This window comes from Mobula hypostoma, chromosome 7 (genome assembly GCF_963921235.1).
Source record: "Mobula hypostoma chromosome 7, sMobHyp1.1, whole genome shotgun sequence".
NCBI classification, from domain to species: domain Eukaryota; kingdom Metazoa; phylum Chordata; class Chondrichthyes; order Myliobatiformes; family Myliobatidae; genus Mobula; species Mobula hypostoma.
The window spans coordinates 173,196,871-173,209,826 of NC_086103.1; positions in this window are offsets into that span (position 1 = coordinate 173,196,871).

A 12,956-nucleotide genomic window follows, 5' to 3' on the forward strand; every position below is an offset into this window, starting at 1 on the left:
AGTGAGGTAATGATTAAAGTTGCATTGGTTGTTTCAATAATAATGCTTGAAGAGTAGTTCCTGTTCTTGAATCTGGTCGTGTGGGACTTCAGACTTCTATGGCTCCTGTCTGATGGTCGTTGTGACACTATGGCATGGCCTCGATGCTTGAACCTTTGATAATAGGGGTTGCCTTCAGGAGGCGGCACTTAATGTAGATATTGCAATGGTGGCGAGGGGTGTGCCTTTGACGCATCTGTGCATACGTACATGAATACAAAACGTTTATTCATTATATGTATGTGCCTTTAACTAAACAAACCCTTCGGATAGAAAAGAGTGTGGAAAATGCTCATGCATAGGTTAATGTAACTTGGAATGCTTTGCACCCCAGTTATTATATAATATGGACAGAGCATGGTGTTGGTTTGATGGCAGAGAAGCCAAAGAGGTAATAAAACAGGCTTTCTACTCAGGCGTTTTTTGGGGGGAGGGGGGAATTGGAATTGGTTCATTATTGTCACATGTACTGAGACACTGCCAAAAGCTTGTCTTGCATGCAGTTTTTAGAGATCAAACCATTACACAGTGCAATGAGGCTGAACAAGGCAAAATAATAACAATGCAGAATAAATGTAAAAGCTGCCGAAATAGTGCTGTGTAAGAAAACAATTAAGTGCAAGATCACAATAGGGTAGATTGTGAGGTTAAGAGTCTGTCTTACTGTAAAAGAAGGCCTTTCAAGAGTCTGATAACAGTGGGATAGAAACTCTCCTTGAGCCTGGTAGTATGTGCTTCCATATTTATTTTTAATCTTCTGCCTGCTGGGAGAGGGGAGAAGAGAGAGTGTTGGGGTGGGAAGGGTTTTTGATTGTACTGGCTGCGTCACTGAGGCAGTGAGAAGAGTCCATAGAGGGGAGGCTGGTTCCCATGGTGCACTGAGCTGTGTTAACAACTCTCTGCAGTTTCTTGCCATCATGTGCTGAACCGGTGCCATACCAAGTCAAGATTAAAACTAGAGGTTTAAGGTAAATGGTGGAATACTTCAGAGAAATCCAAGGGAAAGATTCTTCACTCAGAGGGTGGTGCTGTCGAGTGTGGAACAAGCTGCCAGCAGAGATGAGCAGTAGATATGAGTTCAGATGTAATTTTTTTTAGATTATGAGGACATGCAGTCCTCTTTTATTGTCATTTAGTAATGCATGCATTAAGAAATGATACAATGTTTCTCCAGAATGATATCACAGAAACACATGACAAACTGACTGAAAAACTGACAAAAACCACATAATTATAACATATAGTTACAACAGTGCAAAACAATACTGTAATTTGATAAAGAACAAATATTTAAGAGATGTTTGGGTACATACATGGGTAGGAGGGGATTGGAGGGGTATGATCTGGGTGCATGTAGATGTGACTCAGCAGGTAATCAGATCAGCATGGACTAAATTCAAGAATTCAGTATTCAAGATTATTTAATATAATTTCCAGTACACAAGTATAAAGGAGAATGAAATTATTGCTACTCAAGATGCAATGCAGCAGAAAAAACTCAATGAGATAAAGAACTGACAGGAAATGATAAAATAGTGGTGATGGGGGTGTGGAGGGGTGGGTTAGTGAATGGAGGCATTGATCAGCCTTACTGCTTGGGGCAAGTAACTGTTTTTGTGTCTAGTGGTCCTGGTGTGGATGCTCCGTAGCCTCTTCCCTGAGTGGGACAAACAGTCCATGACAGAGAGCCTTCACGATCTCTCTGGCCTTTATCTGGTATCTTTCTGTATATATGTGGAAAAGCTGGTGCCGATGATGTGTTGGACAGTTATGACTGCAAATTGTAGAGCCTTTCTGTCCACCACAGTGTAATTTGCTCTCTGCTGTGCATCTGTAGAAGGATGTGAGCACAGATGTGCCTAATCCATCGCTGCTCAGCCTCTCCAGAACGTAGAGGCATTGTTGGCCTCTCCCGATTGTATATGATGTGCTTCAGGACAATGAGAGGTTGTGCAAGATGTGCTCTCCCAGGAGTTTGAAACTGCTCGATGTAAAGAGGGGTACGGGTTCTCCTGAAGTTAATTAACAGATGGGCCAAAGGGCCTGTTTCCGTGCTGTAGTACTCCATGACTTTAATCTCTAATATCTAGTCACTTGCTGGTGATGATGAGCAGACAAAGTACTGAGCTGGACTGGCAAGACCCAGCAAAAATCAACCCAAATCCAAGTGCTTCATCTGAACATTAGATTAGATTATGAGGACACACAGTCCTCTTTTATTGTCATTTAGTAATACATGCATTAAGAAATGATACAATTTGTTCCTCCAGAATGATATCACAGAAACACAAGACAAACCAAGACCAAAAAAACTGACAAAAACCACATAATTATAACATATAGTTACAACAGTGCAAGAAACACCGTAATTTGATAGAAGAACAGACCATGGGCACGGTAAAAAGTCTCAAAGTCTCTCGGAAGTCCCATCATCTCACGCAGACGGTTGAAGGAAAAAAACTCTTCCTGCCATGAGCTTCCAGCGCCGCAAACTTGGCGATGCAGCATCCTGGAAGCACCCGACCACAGTCCGACTCTGAGTCCGTCCGAAAACTTCGAGCCTCCGACCAGCTCTCCGACATCGAGCACCAAGCACCATCTCTGCCGAGTGCTTCAACCCCGGCCCCAGCAACAGGCAATAGGCAAAGCCGAGGATTTGGGGCCTTCCCCTCCGGAGATTCTCGATCGCACAGTAGCAGCAGCAGCGAAGCGGGCATTTCAGAAGTTTCTCCAGATGTTCCTCCGTGCTTCTCACAGCTGTCTCCATCAAATCAGGATTGTGCATGGCATCCTACTTCACAAATACTATATCAATTCGAAACGTCCGTGCGCGCTGCGTCGCGCTGCCACCTTCTCCTCCCCTCCTTGCACCTAATGCACCTAACATGCACCTAATCTACCCAATTCCAACATGTTGTAAACATTAACACGAACAACTCTGCAGATGCTGGAAATCCAGAGCAACACACACAAAATGCTGGTGGAACTCAGCAGGTCAGGCAGCATCTATGGAAATGAATAAACGGTCGAAGTTTTGGGCTGAGACCCTTCTTCAGGACTGAGACGGAAAGAAGAAGATGCCAGAATAAAAAAGGTAGGGGGAAAGGGAAGGAGACCAGCTGGAAGGTGAAAGGTGAAGTCAGGTGGGTTGGAAAGATAAAAGGCTGGAAAAGAAGGAATCTGATAGGAGAGGAGAGAAACGGAAGGAGGAGGGGATTCAGGAGGAGATAATAGGCAGGTGAGCAGAGTGGGGAATAGAGGAAGAGGGGAGGGGGAGGGAAAAATATTTAGTTTTTAATAAAATGAGCAACAGTTTTGACCTTTGCATGTCTACAAGCACTTTGCACCTAACCAATAATCTTCACCCAGCCAACTGAATGGTACTGTTCTGGTTGCCCAGCTATATGAAGGATATTATTAAACCTGGAAAGGGTGCAAAAAAGAAAGATTTACAACAGAGGTTCCCAGCTTGAGGTCCACAGACCCCTCAGTTAATGATAAGGGTCCAGGACATAAAAAAGGTTGGGAACCCCTGGCTGACAAGAATGTTGACAGGTCTTGTGTTATGTTGGATTCTGATGTATTTGTAATCTAAAGATTCTTTGGAAGTTAAGAATGAGACATAAAAAATGTTGCTTATAGTTTTATTAAGTGGTACAGGAGCAAAGAATAGAAAGAAAAGAGACATGGCGAGAGACAAAAGAAAGAAAGAGAGCAGACAATGTAAAGACTCCGAGTGGTGTGTTTTCTCATACCAGCCTACTGATAACAGAAATTCCACTTATAACGCTAACTAATAAAATACCCATCTTCATGTAATGTGAACACCCACCAATGAAAAAAAGACTTTTCCAGAAGAATATAGAGGCAACTGTTACCACCAAAAGTTATTCACCAAACAATTACATGGATAATCACAGGAAATGATAATAAATTAATAAACAATACATATCAGGAAGATGAGATGAAGAGCCCTTGAAGGTGAGTCCATTCGTTGTGGGAACATTTCAATGATGGACTTCTCCTCTTTGGTTGAGGGGTAATGACTGTTCCTGAACCTGATGGTGTGAGTCCTGAGGCTCCTGTACCTTCTTCCTGATGGCGGCAGCGAGAGGAGAGCATGTTTTGCGTGGTGGAGATCCCTGATGATGCTTTCCCACAACGGCATTTTAGGTCGATGTGCCCAATGGTGGGGATGGCTTTACCCATGATGGACTCGGCTATATCCAATACTTTTTGTCGGATTTTCCATTCAGGAGCGTTACAAGCATAGGAAAGTTAATCCACAAGGAAAATAGCATGCTAACCCAACAGTTACAAGGAAAGGTCCTGGTTATAGGACCACTGACACCAAGCAAACAATCTGTGAAGAGAATTGATAATGGCTGGGGTAGCAGCATAGATAAACCATGATCACCCTTGTCATACGACTCAGCACATGACGATGATAATGATAAGGAAAGTGTGACAGTGGGAAAGTGTGTATGGAACCAGTGGAAATAGCAGAGTTACTTAATGAATGCTTTACTTCAGTATTCACTGTGGAAAAGGATCTTGGTGATTGTAGTGATGACTTGCAGCGGACTGAAAAGCTTGAGCATGTAGATAATAAGAAAGAGGATGTGCTGGAGCTTTTGGAAAGCACCAAGTTGGATAAGTTGCCGGGACTGGATGAGATGTACCCCAGGCTACTGTGGGAGGCGATGGAGGAGATTACTGAGCCTCTGGAGATGATCTTTGAATCATCAATGAGGACGGGAGAGAATCTGGAGGATTGGAGGGTTGTGGATGTTGTTCCCTTATTCAAGAAAGTGAGTAGAGATAGCCCAGGAAATTATAGACCAGTGAGTCTTACTTCAGTGGTTGGTAAGTTGATGGGGAAGATCCTGAGAGGCAAGATTTATGAACATTTGGAGAGGTCTAATATGATTAGGAATAGTCAGCATGGCTTTGTCAAGGGCAGGTTGTGCCTTACGAGCCTGATTGAATTTTTTGAGGATGTGACTAAATACATTGATGAAAAAAGAGCAGTAGATGTAGTGTATATGGATTTCAGCAAGGCATTTGATAAAGTACCCCATGCAAGGCTTATTGAGAAAGTAAGGAGGCATGGGATCCAAGGGGACATTGCTTTGTGGATCCAGAACTGGCTTGCCCACAGAAGGCAAAGAATGATTGTAGACAGGTCATGTTCTGCATGGAAGTCGGTGACCAGTGGTGTGCCTCAGGGATTTATTCTGGGACCCTTACTCTTCGTGATTTTTATGAATGACCTGGATGAGGAAGTGGAGGGATGGGTTACTAAATTTGCTGATGACACAAAGGTTGTGGGTGTTGTGGATAGTGTGGAGGGCTGTCAGAGGTTACAGCGGGACGTTGATAGGATGCAAAACTGGGCTGAGAAGTTGCAGATGGAGTTCAACCCAGATAAGTGTGAAGTGGTTCATTTTGGTAGGTCAAATATGATAGCAGAATATAGTATTAATGGTAAGATTCTTGGTAGTGTGGAGGATCAGAGTGATCTTGGGGACCGAATCCACAGGACACTCAAAGTAGCTGCGCAGGTTGACTCTCTGGTTAAGAAAGCATACAGTGTATTGGCCTTCATCAATCGTGGTATTGAATTTAGGACCCGAGAAGTAATGTTGCAGCTATATAGGACCCTAGTCAGACCCCACTTGGAGTACTGTGCTCAATTCTGGTCGCCTCACTACAGGAAGGATGTGGAAGCCATAGAAAGGGTGCAGAGGAGATTTACAAGGATGTTGCCTGGATTGGGGAGCATGCCTTATGAAAACAAGTTGAGTGAACTTGGCCTTTTCTCCTTGGAGCGACGGAGGATGAGAGGTGACCTGATAGAGGTGTTTAAGATGATGAGAGGCATCAATCGTGTGGATAGTCAGGGGCTTTTTCCCAGGGCTGAAATGGCTGCCACAAGAGTGCACAGATTTAAGGTGCTGGGGAGTAGGTACAGAGGAGATGTCAGGGGTAAGTTTTTTATTCAGAGAGTGGTGAGTGCGTGGAATGGGCTGCCAGTGACGGTGGTGGAGGCGGATACGTTAGGGTCTTTTAAGAGACTTTTGGATAGGTACATGGAGCTTAAAAAAATAGAGGGCTATGGATAACCCTAGTAATTTCTAAGGTAGGGCACAACTTTGTGGGCCGAAGGGCCTGTATTGTGTTGTAGGTTTTTCTATGTTTCTATGAAAGGACTTTTTTCCTTGGAGTGCAGGAGCCCGAGGAATGATCTTGTCAAAGTTTATAAAATGATCAGTGACAGATAAGGTAAATTGCCATTTTTTTACCCCCGGGGTAGGGGAGTCTAAAACTAGGGGTATAAGTTTAAAGTGAGAGGGAAAAGATTAAAAGGGACCCGAGTGGCAATGTTATTACACAAAGGGTGGTGAGTATATGGTGCAACCTGTCAGACAAAGATTCATTTTTCACTTGTACATCAAAACATGCAGTGAAATGTTTAATTTTCCTTAACAACCAACATTCCCGAGGGTGTGTTGGGGGCAGCCTAAAAGTGTCACCACACATTCTGGCACCAACATAGCATTCCCACAATGTTTGGCAAAACAATACAGAGCACAGCAAGAAAGAAACAACAGCAAAGATCAAGCCCAGTTCTTCCCTCCCACACACGCACGTATACAGTCTTTTAACCTCAGGACAGAACTCCATCCCTAAGGTAGGAAAAATTACAATCTTTAGACCAGTACATGGATAGGAAAGGGTGAGAGTGATATGGGTCAGTTGCAGGTAAGTAGGATTAAGTCAGTTAATCAACTTGGCTGACATTGATGAGATGGGCCAGAGGGCTAATTTCCACATTGTATAGCTCTATAACTCTAACATCAGTGCAGGGAAATTTTCTCCCATCAATACGAGTTGGGTATTCAGGCTCTCCACAAAACCGCTAGATGATTATAAAAGTCCATTTAAATGACTAGTATCCTTTCAGGGAAGGAATGCTGTGGTCCTTATCTGATCTGATCACATATACTTCAAAGTTCAAAGTACATTTATGATCAAAGTATGTATACATTATACAACCTTGAGATTCATCTCCTATCAGGCAGCCACAAAACAAAAAAAAATCATCAAACACCTATGTGCCATGTGCAAAGAAAAACAAATAATGCAAATGTTAAATGCAAGAAAATAGCATTCTGAACTGAAGCTGACCAGGGTTTTGTCCACGGACCCTTAGTTCAGTGCAGAACCGAAAAAACTTCGCAAGGCAGCGAGCTGAACCAGCCTGTCCCTCGCCTAAAACCCGAATCTTTTCGATGAGGGGGAGGGAATTACCGGAATTACCAAGGGGCTGGGTATGAACATTGAATACTCCAACTTCCGATAGTTCCCTCCCCCTCCCTTTCCCAATCCCAGTTTCACTCTGCCCCCTCCCTAAGCTGCCTACTACCTCCCGCATGGTTCTGCCTCCTTCTACTACCCATTGTGCTTTCCCCTATTCCTTCTTCACCTTTCCTGCCTATCCCCTCCCCCACCCCTGTATCTCTCCCCTTACTGGTTTTTCACCTGGAACCTACCAGCCTTCTCCTTCCCACCCTCCCCCCACCTTCTTTATAGGGCCTCTGCCCCCTCCCTCTTCAGTCCTGCTGAAGGGTTCTGGCCCGAAACGTTGACTGATCGTTTCCACGGATGCTGCCCGACCTGCTGAGTTCCTCCAGCGTGTTGTGAGTATCGCGTTTTGTTGCTTCGACATGCTCTGGGGCCTGGACTCAACACCTTGATTTGGCCTGTACCCAACCTTTCCGATTCAGCACGGTGCTTAAATCCATCGAACCTTGCATCTTCCTTGCTCTCGGCAACAGGCTTGCTGCCTCACCTCGCCTCGCTTCTGCCACACTGAACTGCCTCCAAGTCCAAAGGAAAGTTACAGACTATTGCCTGCGATAGATAGATACGTTATTGATCCCAAAGGATATTACAGCATCACAGTAGCATTACAAGTGCATAGATATCCAAAACTATAAATATTAGAAGAGAAGTAAGAAAGAATAAAAAATAAGTTACCTCAAACAGTCTAACAGGAGGGGGTTATTACTTCCCCAGCTATAGGTTGACACATTATAGAGCCTAATGGCCGAGGGTAAGAATGACCTCGTATAGCGCTCTTTGGAGCAGCACAGTTGTCTTATTTTATCACTAAAAATGTTCTTCTGTTCATCTGTTCAGCCAAGAGTGAGAAACATTGTCCAGAATTATGTCAGGATTTTTCCGGAGGGTCCTTAGTTCTACCATAGCCTCCAGTGTGTCCAGTTTGACTCCTATAACAGAGCCAGCCCTTCTCATCGGTTTACTGAGCCTGTTGGCATCAGCTGTGTTGATGCCATTGCTCCAGCGCACCACTGCATAGAAGATTGTACTGGTAACAACAGACTGGTAGAACATGTGAAGGAGAGGCCTGCACGCTCCTAAGGACCTCAGTCTCCTCAGGAAGTAGAGACGACTATGGCCCTTCTGGTACACAGCCTCTGTGTTGGTGCTCCTCTCAAGTCTGTCATCCAGGTGCACCCCAGGTACTTGTAGGTCCTCACCACATCTACATCCTCACCATCAACCGTAATAGGGAGCAATGCAGGCTTAATCTTCCTAAAGTCCATCACCATCTCCTTTGTCTTACTAATGTTGAGCTGTAGAAGATTAAGCTTGCACCATTTGATGAAGTCCTCCACCTGGGCCCTGAATTCAACCTCCCGTCCTCCATTTATACACCCAACTATTGTTGAGTCATCAGAGAATTTCTGCAGATGACATGATTCAGTATTGTATCTGAAGTCTGAAGTCTACAGGGTTAACAAGAAGGGAGCCAATACAGTCCCCAGTGCTGCTCACAACCATGTCTGATATACAGCTCAGAAGCTGCATAAACGATGATCATTTGCCAGATAAAGACTGATTAACAAAATATTTAGTTGCTTTCCTTGTTTCATTAGTCAGAAGTTGCTGAGATTCACCAGCACCACCTTAAACTAGTCATAGAGAACTGCACTAAGTAAACAGGCCATTCAGCCCATCAAATCCATGCTATCCATTTCCCATTTACACTAATCAATATCAATCCCATTTTTAATTTACTCCACACTCTCTTTAACTCTAGAATTCACTGGCACACTTGGAGCAATTTACCATAGACAATTAACTGACCAAATCAGACATCTTTGGGACGTGGGATGAAACTGCAGAAGCCAAGGAAACCCTCATGCTCACAGACTGCACCAGAGGTCAGGACTGAATGCCTCTTTTGCCTCACTACCATCAGGAGTGAGGTACAGGAGGTTGAAGACCCACACTCAAAGTAAACTTAGCATTATAGGAACACTTAATGTTATATAATGCCCTGATTAAGGACGTGTTTTGTACTTCTGTTGCTATACTGTGAGGTATTTTTATTTTAGCAGTTTTCTGCACATACATTCAGTGTGTCCTGTTAGTTAAGCTTTATAAGCTAGTGCTTTGCCTTTGGATGAATTATGGAGTGTTTGCTCAGCTGAAGAATGTTGTGTCAGCCAACACACATCAAAGTTGCTGGTGAACGCAGCAGGCCAAGCAGCATCTCTAGGAAGAGGTACAGTCAACGTTTCGGGCCGAGACCCTTCATCAGGACTAACTGAAGGAACAGCTAGTAAGAGATTTGAAAGTGGAAGGGGGAGGGGGAGATCCAAAATGATAGGAAAAGAGAGGAGGGGGAGGGATGGAGCCAAGAGCTGGACGGGTGATTGGCGGAGGGATATGAGAGGATCATGGGACAGGAGGCCCAGGGAGAAGGAAAAGGGGGAGGGGGGGAAAACCCAGAGGATGGGCAAGGGGTATAGTCAGAAGGGCAGAGGGAGAGAAAGGAGAGAGAGAGAAAGAATGTGTGTATATAAATAAATAACGGATGGGGTTCGATGCATAGCAGAAGTTAGAGAAGTCAATGTTCATGCCATCAGGTTGGAGGCTACCCAGACGGAATATAAGGTGTTGTTCCTCCAACCTGAGTGTGGCTTCATCTTTACAGTAGTAGGAGGCCGTGGATAGACATATCAGAATGGGAATGGGATGTGGAATTAAAATGTATGGCCACTGGGATCTCCTGCTTTCTCTGGCGGACAGAGCGTAGGTGTTCAGCAAAACGATCTCGCAGTCTGCGTCGGGTCTCGCCAATATACAGAAGGCCACATCGGGAGCACCGGACGCAGTATATCACCTCAGCCGACTAACAGGTGAAGTGTCGCCTCACCTGGAAGGACTGTCTGGGGCCCTGAATGGTGGTAAGGGAGGAAGTGTGAGGGCATGTGTAACACTTGTTCCGCTTACAAGGATAAGTGCCAGGAGGGAGATCAGTGGGGAGGGATAAGGGAGATGAATGGACAAGGGAGTCGCGTAGGGAGCGATCCCTGCGGAAAGCAGAGAGAGGGGGAGAGGGAGAAATGTGCTTAGTGGTGGGATCCCGTTGGAGGTGGCGGAAGTTACGGGGAATAATATGTTGGACCTGGAGGCTGGTGGGGTGGTAGGTGAGGACCAGGGGAACCCTATTCCTAGTGGGGTGGTGGGAGGATGGAGTGAGAGCAGCTGTGCGTGAAATGGGGGAGATGTGTTTGAGAGCAGAGTTGATGGTGGAGGAAGGGAAACCCCTTTCTTTAAAAAAGGAGGACATCTCCCTTGTCCTGGAATGAAAAGCCTCATCCTGAGAGCAGATGCGGCGGAGACGGAAAGCAGGATCTCCCAGTGGCCACACATTTTAATTCCACATCCCATTCCCATTCTGATATGTCTATCCATGGCCTCCTCTACTGTAAAGATGAAGCCACACCCAGGTTGGAGGAACAACACCTTATATTCAGTCTGGGTAGCCTCCAACCTGATGGCATGAACATTGACTTCTCTAACTTCTGCTAATGCCCCACCTCCCCCTCGTAACCCCTCCATTATTTATTTATATACACACATTCTTTCTCTCTCTCTCCTTTTTCTCCCTCTGACTATACCCCTTGCCCATTCTCTGGGTTTTCCTTCCCTCCCCCTTTTCTTTCTCCCTGGGCCTCCTGTCCCATGATCCTCTCATATCCCTTTTGCCAATCACCTGTCCAGCTCTTGGCTCCAAACCTCCCCCTCCTGTCTTCTCCTATCATTTTGGATCTCCCCCTCCCCCTCCCACTTTCAAATCCCTTACTCACTCTTCCTTCAGTTAGTCCTGACGAAGGGTCTCAGCCCAAAACATCGACTGTACGTCTTCCTAGAGATGCTGCCTGGCCTGCTGCGTTCACCAGCAACTTTGATGTGTGTTGCTTGAATTTCCAGCATCTGCAGAATTACTCATGTTTGTGTCAGCCGTTTGGGTTTGTGAGGTAACGTGCTGTAACATTCTGTGCAGTGGGATGCCAAGGAGCATTCAAGAGATCAGATCTCTGAAGGACAGTTGTCTGGTTTTGAGGTTTTTGTTGGCAGGGGTTGGAAGACGAAGGCAGTACAGAGTGGGGCACTAGGGAAGTTGCTGCAGAATGCCACTCGAAGGAGAGACCCTGTTGCAAGAAGTGCTTGTGCAGACGAATGGTTCCAAGGAGGGAGTGCTGATTCCCGTGAGTTAGCCAGTTCTTTCAAGATGGTCTCCGAGGGAATTTTGAATTGTGGCTGGTGTCTTTCACACAGAACATGGATTCAGTGCATGAGTTATCAAAGTGAAACACCCAACTACTCCACAAATGAGCTCCAATGTTTATGTGCACATTTAAACTGGATTAACTGTACCAGGCCCTTATATCTTTTGCCTATTAAATGTTTGTTAAAGTTGAAATATCTGTAAGCATAAGGGTGGATCATCTGTAAATATACTCCCGCTTTAATTTTATGCTGGTGTACATATAGGCATCCGTTAGTCTCGTGAGACTATGGATTTGCGCCTTGGAAGGTTTCCAGGGCGCAGGCCTGGGCAAGGTTGTATGGAAGACCGGCAGTTGCCCAAGCTGCAAGTCTCCCCTCTCCACGACACCAATGTTGCCCAAGGGAAGGGCGCTAGGGCCGATACAGCTTGGCACCAGTGTCGTCGCAGAGCAATGTGTGGTTAAGTGCCTTGCTCAAGGACACAACACGCTGCCTCAGCTGAAGCTTGAACTAGCGACCTCCAGATCACTAGTCCGCACCTTAACCACTTGGCCACGCGGCAACACTGGTGTAAGGTCTGTTATTTCCTAGCAAATGATAACTTTGCATGGGGCAGCCTTCAGCATAATTTTCATTCCCACATCAGGACATTCCAACTTTCCTGTTTGGCAGAATCGACCCTAGGTGTGTGTTGTTTTTCAAAGGTGGCCTTTCACTGTTACCCATGCAACGCTGAGTCATGTGGCTGTTAGCCAGAGTTAGCTAATGAGCCATGTTTGTTACAAGCCATGCTGAGAGGGTTACAGTAATAAAAACAGCCTCTTCCCCTCCACCGTCATGTTTCTGAACAGTTCGTGAACCCATGAACCCCACTGCATTATTCATCTTTTGCACTATTTATTTATTTTAGTAACGTGATAATTTTTATGTCTTGCATTGTACTGCTGCCACAAAAGAGCAAATCTCAGGACATAAGTCAGTGATAATTATTATCATTGATTCTCTGATTATTACCAGCTGCACCACTGGGCCACCAGATTCACTGTGACTTCTAACTGCTCTCCCAAATGGCCAGCTGAGCAAATCATTCATTTCCAGCGACCATGAGGGAGGAATAAATTATGCCGGAATAATTGCAAAAATTGTTGTTTTGAAAAAGAGTAGCAGGGTGTTTGTGGTATCCAACTGAATATTTAATCCTCAGCCAACATCATTAAAGCAGATTATCAAGAGATCATTCATATACACCTGAAAGAGCAGACACAGTTTCAATTTAACATTTCATTCATAAGATTATCAAAAGG